Source organism: Suncus etruscus, chromosome 1, assembly GCF_024139225.1.
Source record: "Suncus etruscus isolate mSunEtr1 chromosome 1, mSunEtr1.pri.cur, whole genome shotgun sequence".
In the NCBI taxonomy this organism is placed as follows: domain Eukaryota; kingdom Metazoa; phylum Chordata; class Mammalia; order Eulipotyphla; family Soricidae; genus Suncus; species Suncus etruscus.
The window spans coordinates 175,234,745-175,249,947 of record NC_064848.1 but is presented as its reverse complement, the minus strand read 5'-3'; positions in this window follow the sequence as shown (position 1 = coordinate 175,249,947).

The window sequence follows — 15,203 nt, the reverse complement described above, 5'->3', positions numbered from 1 at the left end:
AGAATTGGGGGTGAGCAGGGAAGAGTCAGCCCTCCCTTCCCCTCCCCTCCCCTCCCACCCACCAATAGGAAGGTCAGCTGCTAGTTTCCATGGTGACAGTGCTGGACTGGTGGGCTGGACAGCAGGCAGGGTCGGGCCAGAGGAAAGAGCAGGTTCCTCACGGGGATCCCAGCCCTTGTCCCTACAGTTAGCCTGCCACCCTTTGTGCACACGCACCCCTCACCTCCTCCTTGGCGACTGAAGCAAGGAGGCTGCAGATAATTCTCCCTCCATCAATGCCAACTCATGGCCAACAAAGACAGACTGTGATGGTGTGGTATGACAGACAGCAATCCTGTCTGTGATGCTGTGATGGAAAAGAGCAGGATTAGGAAATGAGAATTAAAATGAGAGAGAGAGAGAGAGAGATGAGAGAGAGAGATGAGAGAGAGAGAGAGAGAGAGAGAGAGAGAGAGAGAGAGAGAGAGAGAGAGAGAGGGAGAAAAATGAAAGCAGAAAGAAAAGGCAGAGACAGAGGTAGAAAGAAAGAGGTAGAGAAAATCGCCTTCGGCTTCCTCTAGCAGACTAAATTTGGAGACAATCTGGACCTCTTAAGCCAGCAGTGGAGACCCACATGGCCTGTTGGTTAGCAGTGCCGGGAAGGGTCAGGAAGTTTATCTTCTGTCCTTTTTTTTCCCCCCAAAGGTCTTTTTGCTCTGGGGAAATGCCTTTCAGGAACAAGAGTGTGAGAAGTCCTCTACCCACCAGCAGCCTGTATGTGAGACCAGCCGGGTCAAATGGAGTCCATAGTAACAGGGTGACAGCAAGAAGCTACAGGAGGTGCCCCATCCCCTCAGAAGCTGCGACCAAGTCCATCTGCCCTCAGTGGGGCTCTGCCAAGGTTGGGGGCCCCCGTGTGGCTACTCTCTGGGGAACAGCAACAGAGCTGTATCATCTCGAGCCCACTTTGGGCACCACCCAGAACAAACTGATGAAATTGTGGTGTGGGGATGCATGGGGAAGAGGTGAAACCTCACTTCCCTAAATTATGTGTAGGTCAGTGTGAGCACCTCTATTTGATGTGTGCTGCTGATTTTATGTCAGAGCTGCAGCTATGTGCTTACATATTCGGAGATGCATATACAGAATAATACTCGACCTCTGTAGAGGTATAGAGCAGTACTCTGTCACTTTTTTATAGTTACATGCTTTGTAAATATGTGTGTATGTATGCTTTTATATGTCCTTGAGACACTTGGGTGTTTGAGTAATATATATATATATATATATATATATATATGTACATATGTTATTATGTGTATGCGAGGCAAATATTTGTGGGATAGACATGACAACTCACCATGTCATGATATGTGTATATGCCTGTCATTCTATGGTCTTACACCACATATAATTAAAATTCAAAATCATAGTAAAATGTGTAAAAATGAAATATTTTTATTAAATCTATAGATACTGGGGTTGGAGAGCTAGTATAGTGGGTAGGGAGCTTGCCTTCTACACGGCTGATCCATATTCATTTTACAGCACACTATATGGTCCACTAAGCCAACCAGGAGGAGTCCCTGAGCAAAGTCAGGAGAAACAGCACTGCATTGCAGGGTGTGGCCCAACCCCCCCATTCTATCATTAGGGCCAGAGAGATAGCATGGAGGTAAGGCGTTTGCCTTGCATGCAGAAGGATGGTGGTTCGAATCCCGGCATCCCATATGGTCCCCCGAGCCTGCCAGGAGCGATTTCTGAGCATAGAGCCAGAAGCAACACCTGAGTGCTGCCGGGTGTGACCCAAAAAACAAAAAAAACCTATCATTACCATACCACCATGTACTATTGCATATCATCACATGTGAAGGTTTCATTATGGGCAAATGTTGGTGCCAGTGTCTTTATTATATGAACATCTATGTGTACTTGTATGCCTTTCATGCGGGGCACACATGTATGTCCATATAATGGGTATGAGTCTACTAAGGAAACAGGTCTATGTCCTGGGTACTCTTGTATTTGTCACTGTGATAATAGCACACGTGGACCCTGGGTTTGCTTTCTCTATTAGCCTGTAACCTCACCTACATATGAGATGCTTTGTGTGGGTGCCACAGTGTGTTTGCGCCCCCATCTTGTAATACCAAGTACCTGCTAGACTTCTCTAGAGCTAAAACTGGAAGTGGGCGACCTTCAATTTGGCATGAACGGCAAGTGGAAGGCAGAGGAGAGCCAGAAGTGGAGAAAAAAAGGTTGGAGGGTACCTGGCAATCAAGTTGTTTAGTATCTTGCCCCTTCTGCTTTGCTGGCTATCTTCACCCCAAACCCCTACTCCCTCTGCTAAATGAAGTCTGGCCAAAACCTAACCCTCAGGCAAGACCAAACCCATTTCCCTCAGTAGTGTATATGATTCCTCCCCTGTCCCTTCCACGTGCCTGTCAGCCCACTTAGCCTCCCATCCCAGCAATAAAGTCACAGACAAAAGAGAAACGAATCCATTCTTTATTAGTAGTGATGTCCCTGACACCGCTCCCCATTCCCTCTCCATCTACCCTCCTTTCCCGCCTTTTCAGTCTGGCCTCTGTCCCCCACACCGGGGGCCTCATAGTTGCCGCAGGTCCAGAGGTCCATCCCTCCCAAGCCTCAGCAGTAGAGGAGTTAATGTGGCACTTCCGATGGCGGCATTGGGAGGAACAGCAGCGTGGTTGTAGTGGAGCCTTCAAGGGGCCGGGAAGGGTGGGAATAGTTCTGAGGGGCTCACCTACCACATGTGATCCCAGACGTAGAGGATGATGGCGGCAGTGAGGCGCTGGCAGCGGCGTGGTCTCCGAAGCCCACAGTACACTCATCCATAAAGTAGGAAACACTACACCCTCCAGTGCTGTTAGTAGTGCTTTCTACTTTATGGGTGACTGCACTGTCTGTCTCTCCATCTGCAGGTTCTCTTCCGGCCGCCTGCTTCTCCTAACACCTGCTTCGAAACCTCCCTCCAGACCTCCCCAAGGCTTCCCTAAGACCTTCCACCCTGCTCATGGCCCCCAGAGGGCCCGCCCTGGCCTTGTGGGCAGTGACTCAGCATGGCGCCAGACCTTTCCTCCTCTACCTCCCTCCCCCCTACTTCCTCTTTGGTTCCCTCTTCCCTTCCCCCTTGGGTTCGCCCATTTCCCCCCACCCCACCCCGCTTTCAGGTGACACTCAGGTGGAGATCACACTCTGAAGGCCTCACCTCACCCCATTTCTCTGACCCTCCCAGCCATTACTTCCCACTCTGAGAGATGGCCAGAGCCGCTCCTCCCTTGGGGGCCTTGGGTCTCACTCAGGACTGAACAGAACAGTCCACTGGCTCTGTGGGCAGGAAGCCAAAGTAGTGCAAAAAAGATAGTGGCCCGGTTTCAGAGAGATAGCACAATGGGTAGCCGCTTGCCTTGCACAAAGCTGACCCAGGTCCTATTTCTGGGTACCCCAAATGGTCCCCCAAGGTCCTGCCAGGAATGACCTGAGCAAAGAGCTATGAGTAATCTCTGAGCACAACTGGGTGTTGCCCAGAACCACACAACATACACACAGGTGCCGCACACTTACATTCACACACAAACACACACCAAAATGGCGGCCACGTTTGCCTGCATGGAAGACTTAGGCACCTCTCAAAAAAAAGTCCCCCCTTTCCAGTTTCTACCTACCCTCTGCCATCCCCATTCCACATTCTAGCCTTTGTTTCTTAAGGTCTTACATCCATCTTTCTTCATCTCAAGGCCAGGAGACATTTTTGCCTTGCTTATCTAGAGAGAATCAAGACCCAGTAGTTTGAGACACTGACCCACTAGGAAGGCTGATCCGCCCGAGGGTTCTTGAAGCTCTTTACGTAGATATTAGCCAGTCAGTTTTGGGACCCAAGCTTCTGAGACCCCTTCCCAAATCACCTACATGGTTTGCCACCCAAATCCCTCACCCCCCCACCTCCAGTGGTTCTAATCCTTACCTGATGCTGCAGGGCTGAGGGGAGCAAGCCCTGTGCTCCTGACTTCCAAGTGGGGTTCCGTTGAGGGCGGGCAGGGCTTATAACCCTGAGATCACGTGGGCCAGATCTCAGGGCGCCCAACGGTCTTGGAGCCCGCCCCTACACCCGCAGCAGAGATTAGCGCACCCCCTCCCCTCCTTGGGGAGGACCCACTGACAGGAAACACAGAGACAAGCTGGGTAATGGCGCTGAAGAGCCCATCACACACCCTAAACAGGTGGTTTCCGGGACCCCTGACCCCCCTGTCTCCCACGGCACTATCTCCAGAGTCTGAGGTTGTGGTGGGGAGATAAGGGTTCTAATAGGGTCCCTCGGAATACAGAATCCTAAATTTCCACACACGAAAAGACCTTCCTTCAGAACCCTCCTCCAACGCCCTGCCTGGTGACCCTAGCTCAAAATTTCTCTCCCTTTGGGACAGCAGTGGACCATCAAACCACACCGTAGTTCCTCTATTTTCTGTCTGAAGGGGGCTATGGAGGTTAAGCTACATAAGCGGATCCTCATTATACTCTCCACAAGATCAGTAGCCTTAGACACCCCACAAAATCACCCATCCCCCAACCTTAGCTGCTAAGAAACCAGGCCTGGCTCCTCCGCTCAATGTGTGGGGTAGACACGTGGGCCAAGCGGACCTAAGAGCACTAACTAGGCCTCTGTGCAGCCCTTGCAACTTATGAGGACATGGGGCCAGGGCAGAACAGTGGCAAGGGCCAGGGGTCTCAGGCCAGTACTGAGAGTTTTATGGAATGGAGGGAAAAGCAGCTCCAAGGAAGCCACCGGATGTGGGTAGGATCTACCCACCTGCATGCCACCCCCGCTTTCCCCATGGGGAGGCAGGAAGCTGCCCATCCCAGGGCCTCTGAGTTGGGGAGGGGTATAGGGTGTAGGTTCTGGGCCACAGTTTCCCCATATTCTCAAAGTCTCATGGGGGGGGGCAATGATTCTGGAATGGAGGAATAGGTGGGGTACAGGGGTAGGAGTGATGGGAAATCACCTGTAACCTTTCTCAGAAGGCCATGGTCCTCCCCTTTAGGTCCCATTAGTGTCAGCCACACAGACATTAGGGAACTTCCAGATTCAGAATCCAGAGAAAACTGACATAGCACTGCAGAATGGGAGGAGAACTGCTAGGTACTTCCCCTCCAGAAATGGGGACACTCAGAGACTTGGAAAGTGGCCCTGCCCCTAACTGGTCAGGGACAGGAAGCACAACCATTCTTTCTGGATGGTGAGGAGGGTGGCCTGACCAGCCGGTAGGCGAGGGACCAGTGTGACTGTAATAGACACTACTGTTCAGAGCCTGGGTGGAGGGGAAGTGGCTGTCCCCAGCGATAAGAAGATAAGAATATCAAAGTTGTTCAGTAACCTGGGTTCCCAGACCCCCACCCTTCAGAGCTCCTCCTTGTGACAACCCCCATCCCAACTCATCACCCTCTGCTTAGCGCATCCTCCATGGCCTTCACCTCAAAGCTTTATTCTAACAGAGGTTCCCAGCAGGGAGAGGCAGCCCTCCAACCCTTTAGCATGTGGCTTGAGAACTGAACCTGAGGTTCCCAGAATATCCAGGCTCCTCCTCCCCAGACCCAAGGCTGCTCACCTAGCATCTGGCCTCTGTACAAGGTGAAAGTCCACCATTTCATTCTGAGGAGAGAGGCTGAGGCACAACCTCAGCATCCACAGAGCTTCTGAGCTCAGGAGGTTATTGGAAGGGCTGAAGCTTTCTCAAATGCCTTCCCCTGAGACAGGTGGAAGAGAAATGGAACAGAGGGGACATGCGAGGGTCCCTAGGTCCTGAGTTCTTTCCAACCCAGTCAGGATACCCTGCTCTGCTGCATTGCCTCTTGGAGGAGCAGGGCAGGACCTGAGCCAAAACCACAGCTGAGGAAGGGACAGGGATGGATAAAATAGAGATAGTCAAAACCACCCAGGTGAGCAGAGCAATGTTAAACCGGAAGCCCTGCCCCAGGCAGGCACAGCCTACATGATGGCTGCAGGATGGACCACAGGGTCTATAGGAGGGCACTTGACTGATTGTGGGGGGGTACACACAAACACATATGTGCTTGTGTACATGTGCATACACACACACACACACACACACACACACACACTGTGGCAACACCCAGCCCAGGTCTAAAGACCCACCTTGGGAAGGCAGCCCCATACTCTTTTACCTCTGCCTCCTCCAGGAAAAAGTTCATTTGGAGACTAGGGACCAGGCTAGGGAGGGGGACTAGAGATAGTTGACATCTGCTTTAGAGCATGGGCGCCTCTGTGGGAAGAACAGATTCCCAGTCCTGCCCCAAAGCCACTGGGTGCCCAAATGTCTCAGAACAGGAGAAACTAAACCCTTGATGATGGCCCGTGGCTGAGAGATAATTGACTCCTCTTCCTAGGCAGAGAATTCAAGCTGGTTTTTCAACTCAGCCATTTGGTAACAAGGCCCCTTGGTGGTAAGTCTGAGCTCAGTCAGGCTTCACTGTCAAACCTGGCTTCCTTGGCTGTGATGTGAAATGTCCTCCGAGCTTCTCCCGTTCTGACATTCTTATTCTTGTTCAGTGTAGCAAAGGGGAAGGAGGAGTAAGAAGCAAGATAAAGTGAGTGGGGGTGGCCTCCAGAAACCAAACAGGGTGGCATAGAATGATAGTACAATGAGTTGGGTGCTTGTTTTGCACACAATCAACTGGGAGTTTGATTCCAGCCCTATCACTTTATATGATGTCCCCAAGCAAGCCAGAAGTGATCTCTGAATACAGAGTCAAGAGTAAGCCCTGAGCACAAATAGGTGTGAATTAGAAAGAAAAGAAGAGAGAAGACACAGAGAGAGAGACAGAGACAGAGAGGTAGGAAGGAAGGGGAGGGAGGAGGGAAGGAGAGAGAGAAAGAAAAGAAAGAAAGAAAGAAAGAAAGAAGAAAGAAAGAAAGAAAGAAGAAAGAAAGAAAGAAAGAAGAAAGAAAGAAAGAAAGAAAGAAAGAAAAGAAAGAAAGAAAGAAAGAAAGAAGATAAGAAAGAGAAAGAAGAGAAAGAAAGAGAGAAAGAGAGAGAAAGAGAGAGAAAGAAAGAAAGAAAGAAAGAAAGAAAGAAAGAAAGAAAGAAAGAAAGAAAGAAAGAAAGAAAGAAAGAAAGAAAGAAAGAAAGAAAGAAAGAAAGAAGAAAGAAAGAAGAAAGAAAGAAAGAAAGAAGAAAGAAAGAAAAGTTCTTTGCCAGGTACAGGCACTGGAGCTGGAGTCGGCATAACGGTCAGTCCCTCAGTCCCACCCCAGCCCCATTGCTGAGGAGTGAACATCTCCGTGCCAAGTGAGGCTGTAGGCCTGAGAAGTAAAGGACACGGGGCTGTCCCAATTTAATAGGCAGACACAAATATGTAGGCAAGGGTTGTGTGTGTCAGGGTGAGGAGAAAGTCTTATCAAAATCTGCACAGAGCTTCAGGTGTGATGGTACATTTGAACCCAACTTGAGTGAGCTCCAAATGCAAAGGGAAGTATAACATATATCCCTCTTCAGGAACTCTCATCTGACAATACAGAATTAAGAACAAATTATGCAACATGGACAGAGGGGCCCACAGATTTGACTGATGAGTGCAGAGCAGCACCTCAGATGGGTGCTGAGAGTCCCGAATAGATACAGGGACTCAAATAGAAGGCTTCCTGGAGGAAGCAAGTACAATGAAAGAACTTTTGGAAGGAGAGCCTAGACACTGAAGTAAAGACCCAGATGAAATCTAAGCCTTCCCCTCCAGCTGCAGGGCCTGGGCCCTCACAGGCAGGCAAACAGGCAGAGATGGCAGCCCAGATACCTGCCTTGTAAGAAGACAATTCAAGAAGCCACAGGACCTAACCAGTCACAAACAGGAAGTCAGAAGAGAGCAGGCCTGCCCTCACAGGAGCTGGCTAGCATTGGACAGGTCTAGCTGCAAAGGAGGGAAACTTAGATAGGAACACTGCAAAATGGGGCTCAGACAATTAGAATCAGTAGTCTCCAATGTGGGACATTTGCCACCCTCCCTAGAGTGGGACTGAGAGGTAAGCAGGCACTGAGAGAAAGGAGTGCCTCAAGAACCTAAAATGGCCATGGCCCTTGGCTAATCTCAGAGTTTGGGATGTACCAAGAATGCTAAGAGATCTCCAGAAATAAGAAGGGTACACTCTCCCCTGAGCCTGTATACACTGCTCAGACATCATCCAAGTTTCACTTCCTGCCTTCCTGCTTTTCTCTGGCCAGAGGAGGTTGAAGCTCCACCAGCCAAGGCTACTTTAGGCTGGGCCCAGACTAAGTTCTCTGGACCACAGCATCCAGGTCATTTTAGGCAGTAAGGGTCAGACAGCAAACTGGTCTGAGGCAGGAAACAGCAGCAAGTCCAAAGAGGTCTACCCGAGGCCCCAAAGTATGCCAGGGCCAAGTATAGGATTTTATTTACAGTCTCAGAAGAGGCCTGCTGGACTGCGGAGCAAGGGAGTAAGGAGGGCTGCCTTAAATACAGAAAACTGAGTTCTGAGTTCTTCACTGAGTCCTTTAGGGACACCAACAGGGAAGAGAGAGAGAGAGAGAGAGAGAGAGAGAGAGAGAGAGAGAGAGAGAAGCACTAGTGCTGGCTCCCTCATGTACAAAGGCCTGAGTTGACTCAGCTCCTGCACCTGCTCCAACTCTAACTGCTACAAGCAAGTCATGTGTGTGCACAGAGAACCAGAGTTAGGTGGGTTCCCATGATCTCTCTGGAACCCACTATGATCTCTCACACACCTAAGTGAATATTTCAAACTTCATTCACCATAAGTGGGCAAGAAATGAAAAACTCAATGCTGTGACTATTCAAAGTGTATCTTTATTCTTCATCCATAAAATCAAGGTTAACCAAAGGACCTGTAAGAGCAAAGGGTCCCCAAGTTTTAGGAGGAAGAAGCAACAGGGATTGTCCCAATATCTGCAACACTGCACAACCAAGAACTTGCCCACAGCGGCACATAGGCAAGAGACTGAAATGGAAGCTCCTGTGTCACATGGCTGGGGGCAGAAGCTAAGGATGAGAGGGGCCACTGTGTCTGTCTGGTGCTTCTGCCAGCTCTCTTTCAAAGGATAGCAGGAGAATCAGGGGAGGGGTGACAAGTCAGAGCTGGGAAGTCTGTTCAGAGCCTTCCTCAGTCTCTTCTATTGTTTCCCTGAGCAGAGGTAGGCCCAAACTTCTATGTTGTGAAACACCTCCATTCTGGATCTTGTTCAAACATCATGCTGACCAGAGAGGTACAGGATGCTATCCTCAATACAGAGATAAGGAGCAGGAAAATCAATCAGTCATTTCATCTTCCTGAAAATTGAACAATAGTTTTGTGCTCTGTTTCTGTCTTCTTAAGAGAGACAAGGGGATTGCCCCAAAGCACCAAGCTAGGTAGACCATGAAGGGCTTTCCACAGTGAAAATGCAGCCTGGTTTCCTCAGGAGCCTAGTGGGTGTGGGGGTCCCAGGGCAAGAGGTCTCCCCTCAGGATAGTGGGGGAGGCTGGTGCATCTAAATGAGTCATGAGGAGGTTGGTAGCCTATCTCCCTCCAACAGTGAGGGTCACCAGCCCCTCTCCTCAGAGACTGAAGCAGTCAGAAGGAAGATTGGTCAGGAAGACTGAAGGCTCCCAGAAGCTCACAGCTCTGGAGCCGTTAAAAAGTGACTCAACCAGAAAGTGCGTTTGAAGTGACGCTAGCCAGGGCCCCAGAAACAAACCTCAAAAGACGAAGTGAGAGAGACAGGCTTGTGGAGGGGGAGGAAGGGTGTGCTGGGGGGTGGTGGTGAGGGTGAGGCAGCCTGTCCTGGCCAAATAAGGCAAATACTCTCAGGCGGCCAATGGGGACAGATAGCACGTCATGGGTTGTGGTGGGAGGAGGGTGGACAGGAGTGGAGAGGCTTGGGGCAAAACTGGGGGGTTGTGAAGGTAGGAGACCCAGGTTTTACCTCTAAGCATTGAGGGGAAGTGAGCACATTAAAGTGTTCATCCCCAAGATTTGGTGCTGAGCTCAGTTGGAGCCCCTTTTAAGGATAGAACTCAGAGGACAAAAGATCCCTGCCCAGGTGATATAGCCTGGATCCCCATCTGCAAGGGCAGATTCTGGAGAGAGGGCGGAAGGATGTAGGGCGGAAACCCCAGTGTTGTCATGTTGGGCCACTGGCCTAGAGCAATCATTCAGCTGGAAACTCAGTGGTTCTCATCTTGTGAAAGGGGACTCGTGCCTCACAGCAGGATCAAAGGCAGTAGCGGTGGGGTTTGCCTATTAGTGACCCAGTAATTGCCCTCCTGATGGAGCAGATCATTGTAACATGCAGCTGGCCCAAGACCTACTCTCCCTCATCTTGCATTACTGCTTCTGTGAACCCCTAGGCAAAGCACACTTTGCTTGCCTCCATGCTGGTCTCCTCAGAAGTTAAGCAGGAAGGAGTGGGGGGTGTGGAGGGTAAGGGGCCCATTTGGTACCAGTTTGATCCCCAAATCTCTGGTTCACTAAAGGGGGACAAGACTGGCTCACCCCCTCTATCTCCAGAGCCTGTCCCTTTCTCCCCAGGGTGCCGAGCTGAGGAAGTGAGTCTCTTCAGCTGCTCAGAGAAAGTTGCCAGTGAGGCAGCTGTTCTGCACGGTAGTTGCTCTGGGCCTGTCCCGGTTTCACTCTCTTGCTTCAGGCCTCCTCAGCCCCTGAAATGGCCACACACCCTGGGGGAGGCTAGGTGCAGGCAGCCACTTCTTCCTCTCAGTGGAGTCCTCCCTGGGGGAACTTGGTTTTGCATTTTCCCCTCAGCCCTCCTCTACTCCAGCCCCTTGGACAGGTGACAGTTAACCCCTCCCCTCTCAGAGTTGTAGTCTCATAGCATTCCTTTCCCAGGCATTTTCTCGTATGGGGGGGGGGGGGTGGGAGAAGGGTTGAGAGGATTACTGCGGTGGAGAAAGAGGAAAGGAGAATTTTATCTTAGAGAGAAACTAGGCTGCTGCCACCCCAATGTCTGAAGTCCTTCCCTTCCCTCAAGTTCTTTGTCACACAAAGAAAAGGAGTGACAGGCAGGAACCTGTACATGAGCATTCTCGAAACAGACCTTGAAATATGCCAGTTCCCAGACTTTTTTTTTTTTTTAGACTTCTTAAAAGCCTCCCTACACTGTGGGATGCCCCCAAAGAAACTGGGGTTCTGGAAGTTCTCTGTTCCTGCTGAATTGGGAGTGGGCACAATGTTGGGAATAAGAATATTCAAGTCAAGAGGGGGAAGTTTAGATCATATTGTCAGAAATGCTGTCATCAGGGCCAGAGCTATAGTATGAGCTTGTCTTGCACATGGCCAACCGAGGTTCAATCCTTGGTCTCCCATAAGGTCCCATGAGAGCCTGCTAGGAGTGATTCCTGAGTGCAGAGTGTGGATAAACCTCTGAGTGTGGACCCAAAACAAAAAAACATTAATAAAAAAGTAAAATTGAAAAAAATGCTGTCATCTTGCTACCAGTTGCGGAGAGTAATTTTCACTATGCTTACAGGTTTTTCTGAGATCTTAAATTCTCCTAGTATTTATAGGCAAAAGACTGAGATGAGAAACCCCCTTTTGAAGTCAGGCTGGCTAAACCATCTCTGGGCCTCTGTCTTTTTAACCTATAAAATGAGCAGCAGGCCTGAGCCATGATTTTTCCAACCCTCACATTTAATTTATGATTTAGCTTTACTCTTCCCACACCCTGTCATCCCCACCTCATACTCATTCTGGGGAAGACTCAGAGCCTCCAATTCAAGAGGTTTTGTAGACTTTCTTCCTCAACCAAACCTCACTGGCTTGCCTGACAGCCATTTTTCTTTATCAAGTGGGAAGGTCTACTTTCCTATTTCAAACAAGACTGGTGGGGAACAGCAGAAATGATAGCTGACAGGCCAATGTGAATCCAAGGGATAGAAAATAGAAACAGAACCAGTTCATAGCATAAAAATGAAGTTCTCTCTCTTTCTCTCTCTTTTTGCTTGTTTGGTTTTTTGGGGAGGGGGTTAAAGTGTCAATATTTGGTGATGTTCAATAGGTACTCTTGGTTCTGCACCCAAAAATTACTTCTGGCAGTGCTTAAGGGATACTGGGGACCCAACCCAGGTTGGCTTCGTGCAACACAAGCACCTTACATACTGTATTATGAAAATGGAGTTTTTAACAGTAGCTTTCAACTAACTGGAGGTTAAGTCATTTCCAAAATTTTATATTCAAATAGCAAGAAAATAGGTATTTTTAGGTTTTTAAAACATAAGTCATTAAAAACAAGAACAGGACCAGAGAGATTTTACAGGGATTAAGGTGTTTGCCTATTTATATGGTTCTCTGAGCACTGCCAGAATTGATCCCTGATCAGAGCCAGTAGTAGGCCCTGTGCACTGGTTGGTGTGACCCAAACATCACACACACACACACCACACACACACACACACACACACACACACACACACAGAAAAATTAAAAACTTTGATAAGAGATATCTCAGAGGCCTGTAGCACGTGCAAACAGGACAGAGGCCTGATATTAAATATTAATATTCCCTGAGCACCACTTAGAGTGAACCTGACCCAGTACAAAGTCACCAGAAAAAAATTCTATATGTCACCACATGACCCCAAGACCACCCTCACCCCCCTAAAAATGTTCCCAATGCTTGAAGGAATAATTTCAGTCTTTAGGGGCGGAGAGATAGCACAGCGGGTAGGACAATTGCCTTGCATGCAGCTGATCTAGGACGAATGGGGGTCAAATCCCAGCATCCTATATGGTCCCAGGTGCCTGTCAGGAGCTTTTTTTTTTCTTTTTTTTTTTATTTTTTTGGTTTTTGGGCCACACCTGGTGGTGCTCAGGGGTTACTCCTGGCTGTCTGCTCAGAAATAGCTCCTGGCAGGCCCGGGGGACCATGTGGGACACCGGGATTCGAACCAACCACTTTTGGTCCTGGATCAGCTGCTTGCAAGGGCAAATGCTGCGGTCTATCTTCTCCGGGCCCAGCTATTTCTGAGAGCAGAGCCAGGAGTAACCCTGAAACACTGCTGGGTGTGACCCAAAAACCAAAAAAAGGAAGGAAGGGATGAGGAAGGAAGGAAGGAAGGAAGGAAGGAAGGAAGGAAGGAAGGAAGGAAGGAGGAAGGAAGGAAGGAAGGGAGGGAGGGAGGGAGGGAGGGAGGGAGGGAGGGGAGGGGAGGGAGGGAGGGAGGGAGGGAGAAAGAGAGAAAGAGGAGAAAGAGAGAAAGAAAGAAAGAAAGAAGGAAGGAAGGAAGGAAGGAAGGAGGAGGAAGGAAGGAAGGAAGGAAGGAAGGAAGGAAGGAAGGAAGGAAGGAAGGAAGGAAGGAAGGAAGGAAGGAAGGAAGGAAGGAAGAGAAGAAAGAAAGAAAAGAAAGAAAGAAAGAAAGAAAGAAAGAAAGAAAGAAAGAAAGAAAGAGAAGAAAGAAAGAAAGAGAAGAAAGAAAGAAAGAAAGAAAAAGAAACATTTCCGTTTTTAAAACTATATATGACAGATATACTAGAACATCCAATTATTCTATAATACTACAGGGGATGATATTCTTTTGGAGGGCACAGCTGGCAATGCTCAGGGCTTACTCCTGGCTCTGCCAGGATTACTTCTGGAGACTCGAGGGTCATATGGGATGCCAGAGATTAAACCCAGGTTGGCTGAGTACAAGGCAAGTACCCCACTTGATGTACTATAGCTCTGGACCCCAGGGATGACATTCTTGCCATACATACTTAGAATTTATCTAGAGGCCAATTTGAGATTATGGTAATTTATCAGACACAGTATATAACTTTCAAATTATCATTTACCAATATTGATATATTTGATTCTCACAACCATATAGAGAAGGGACTGGAAACTGCATTTATTTTTGCCACACTTAGCTGTGAGCAGGACATACTCTTGGTTCTGCACTCAAAAATCACTCCTGATGGGCTCAGGGGACCATATGGAGTGCTGGGGATTAAATCCAGTATAGTTGCATAAAAAGCCAGTGTCATACCCTATCTCTGGTCCCAGAACTGCACCTCTACATCAATTTATTAAGTATGTAACACACACGCGGATGTATGCACACTCACAAATAAATCTATCATGAGAGTATAATTTAATAACTACTCAAGATCAAGAAATAGACTATACCTAGCCCCCTTTGAGTCCCTCAGGCCTTCTTCACTTCAACTTTCATAGGTAAACACTGTCCTACTACCTCAAAGAACAGATGGTCAACTGATTTTATTTTTAAATAAAAATTATATTGGTTTACCATTGTTATAGTACTTGGTATATTACAGAAGTACAGCTTCTTAACTCTACATGAAAAAAAGCCTCATCACACCTACCACCAAAGTTCAAATGCAATTCTCAGGATCCACTTGTCTTTTCTATTTTTTTTCCCTTAGCTGTGCTGCCCCTCTCCTCTGGTAAGCACCATATTTTCTGCAGGCTAAGATCACCTGAATTTACAGAGGAAACTTTGAGAGAAGTTATCTGATTTTAAAAGTTGGAGGTAGAGGCAGTAGGGTAGGGACCATGCCTGGTTGAATACATGTCTTGGACACGTATTCTAGGGGAATCTGTTCCTCTAGAATGGGAAGTCCCTGTATTTGCACTTCAGATGGAGATGACAAAGACAAAAGGCAGAGGAGAGATGGAAGGCTTGGGGTAGGGGTATGAACTAACAGACATGCAAATGCTCTTGGAATAAATAGAAGTATGTCAGAAGGGGAGAGCTCGGAGAGATAGCACAGCGGTGTTTGCCTTGCAAGCAGCCTATCCAGGACCAAAGGTGGTTGGTTTGAATCCCGGTGTCCCATATGGTCCCCCGTGCCTGCCAGGAGCTATTTCTGAGCAGACAGCCAGGAGTAACCCCTGAGCACCGCTGGGTGTGGCCCAAAAACCAAAAAAAAAAAAAAAAAAAAAAAAAAGAAGGGAGCTGGAAAAACGGACATTTATCAAGTTTTGCACACAAGATTGTCAGATTGCCTCCTCTTTGACTAACTTTCGATTTGGAATTTAGGTGTAGATGGTGGGAGGATAATACATATAACTTTCACTCAGCAATACCCTAATACTTAATGCTGGTCCTGTGGGAAACTCAGGAAGGGAAAAAGTGCTATATTCAGGTTTAACTTATGGAAACAGTTTGTAGATCCACACTGGGTTAATTATATTATTGGAGCTAAATTCCCACTACTG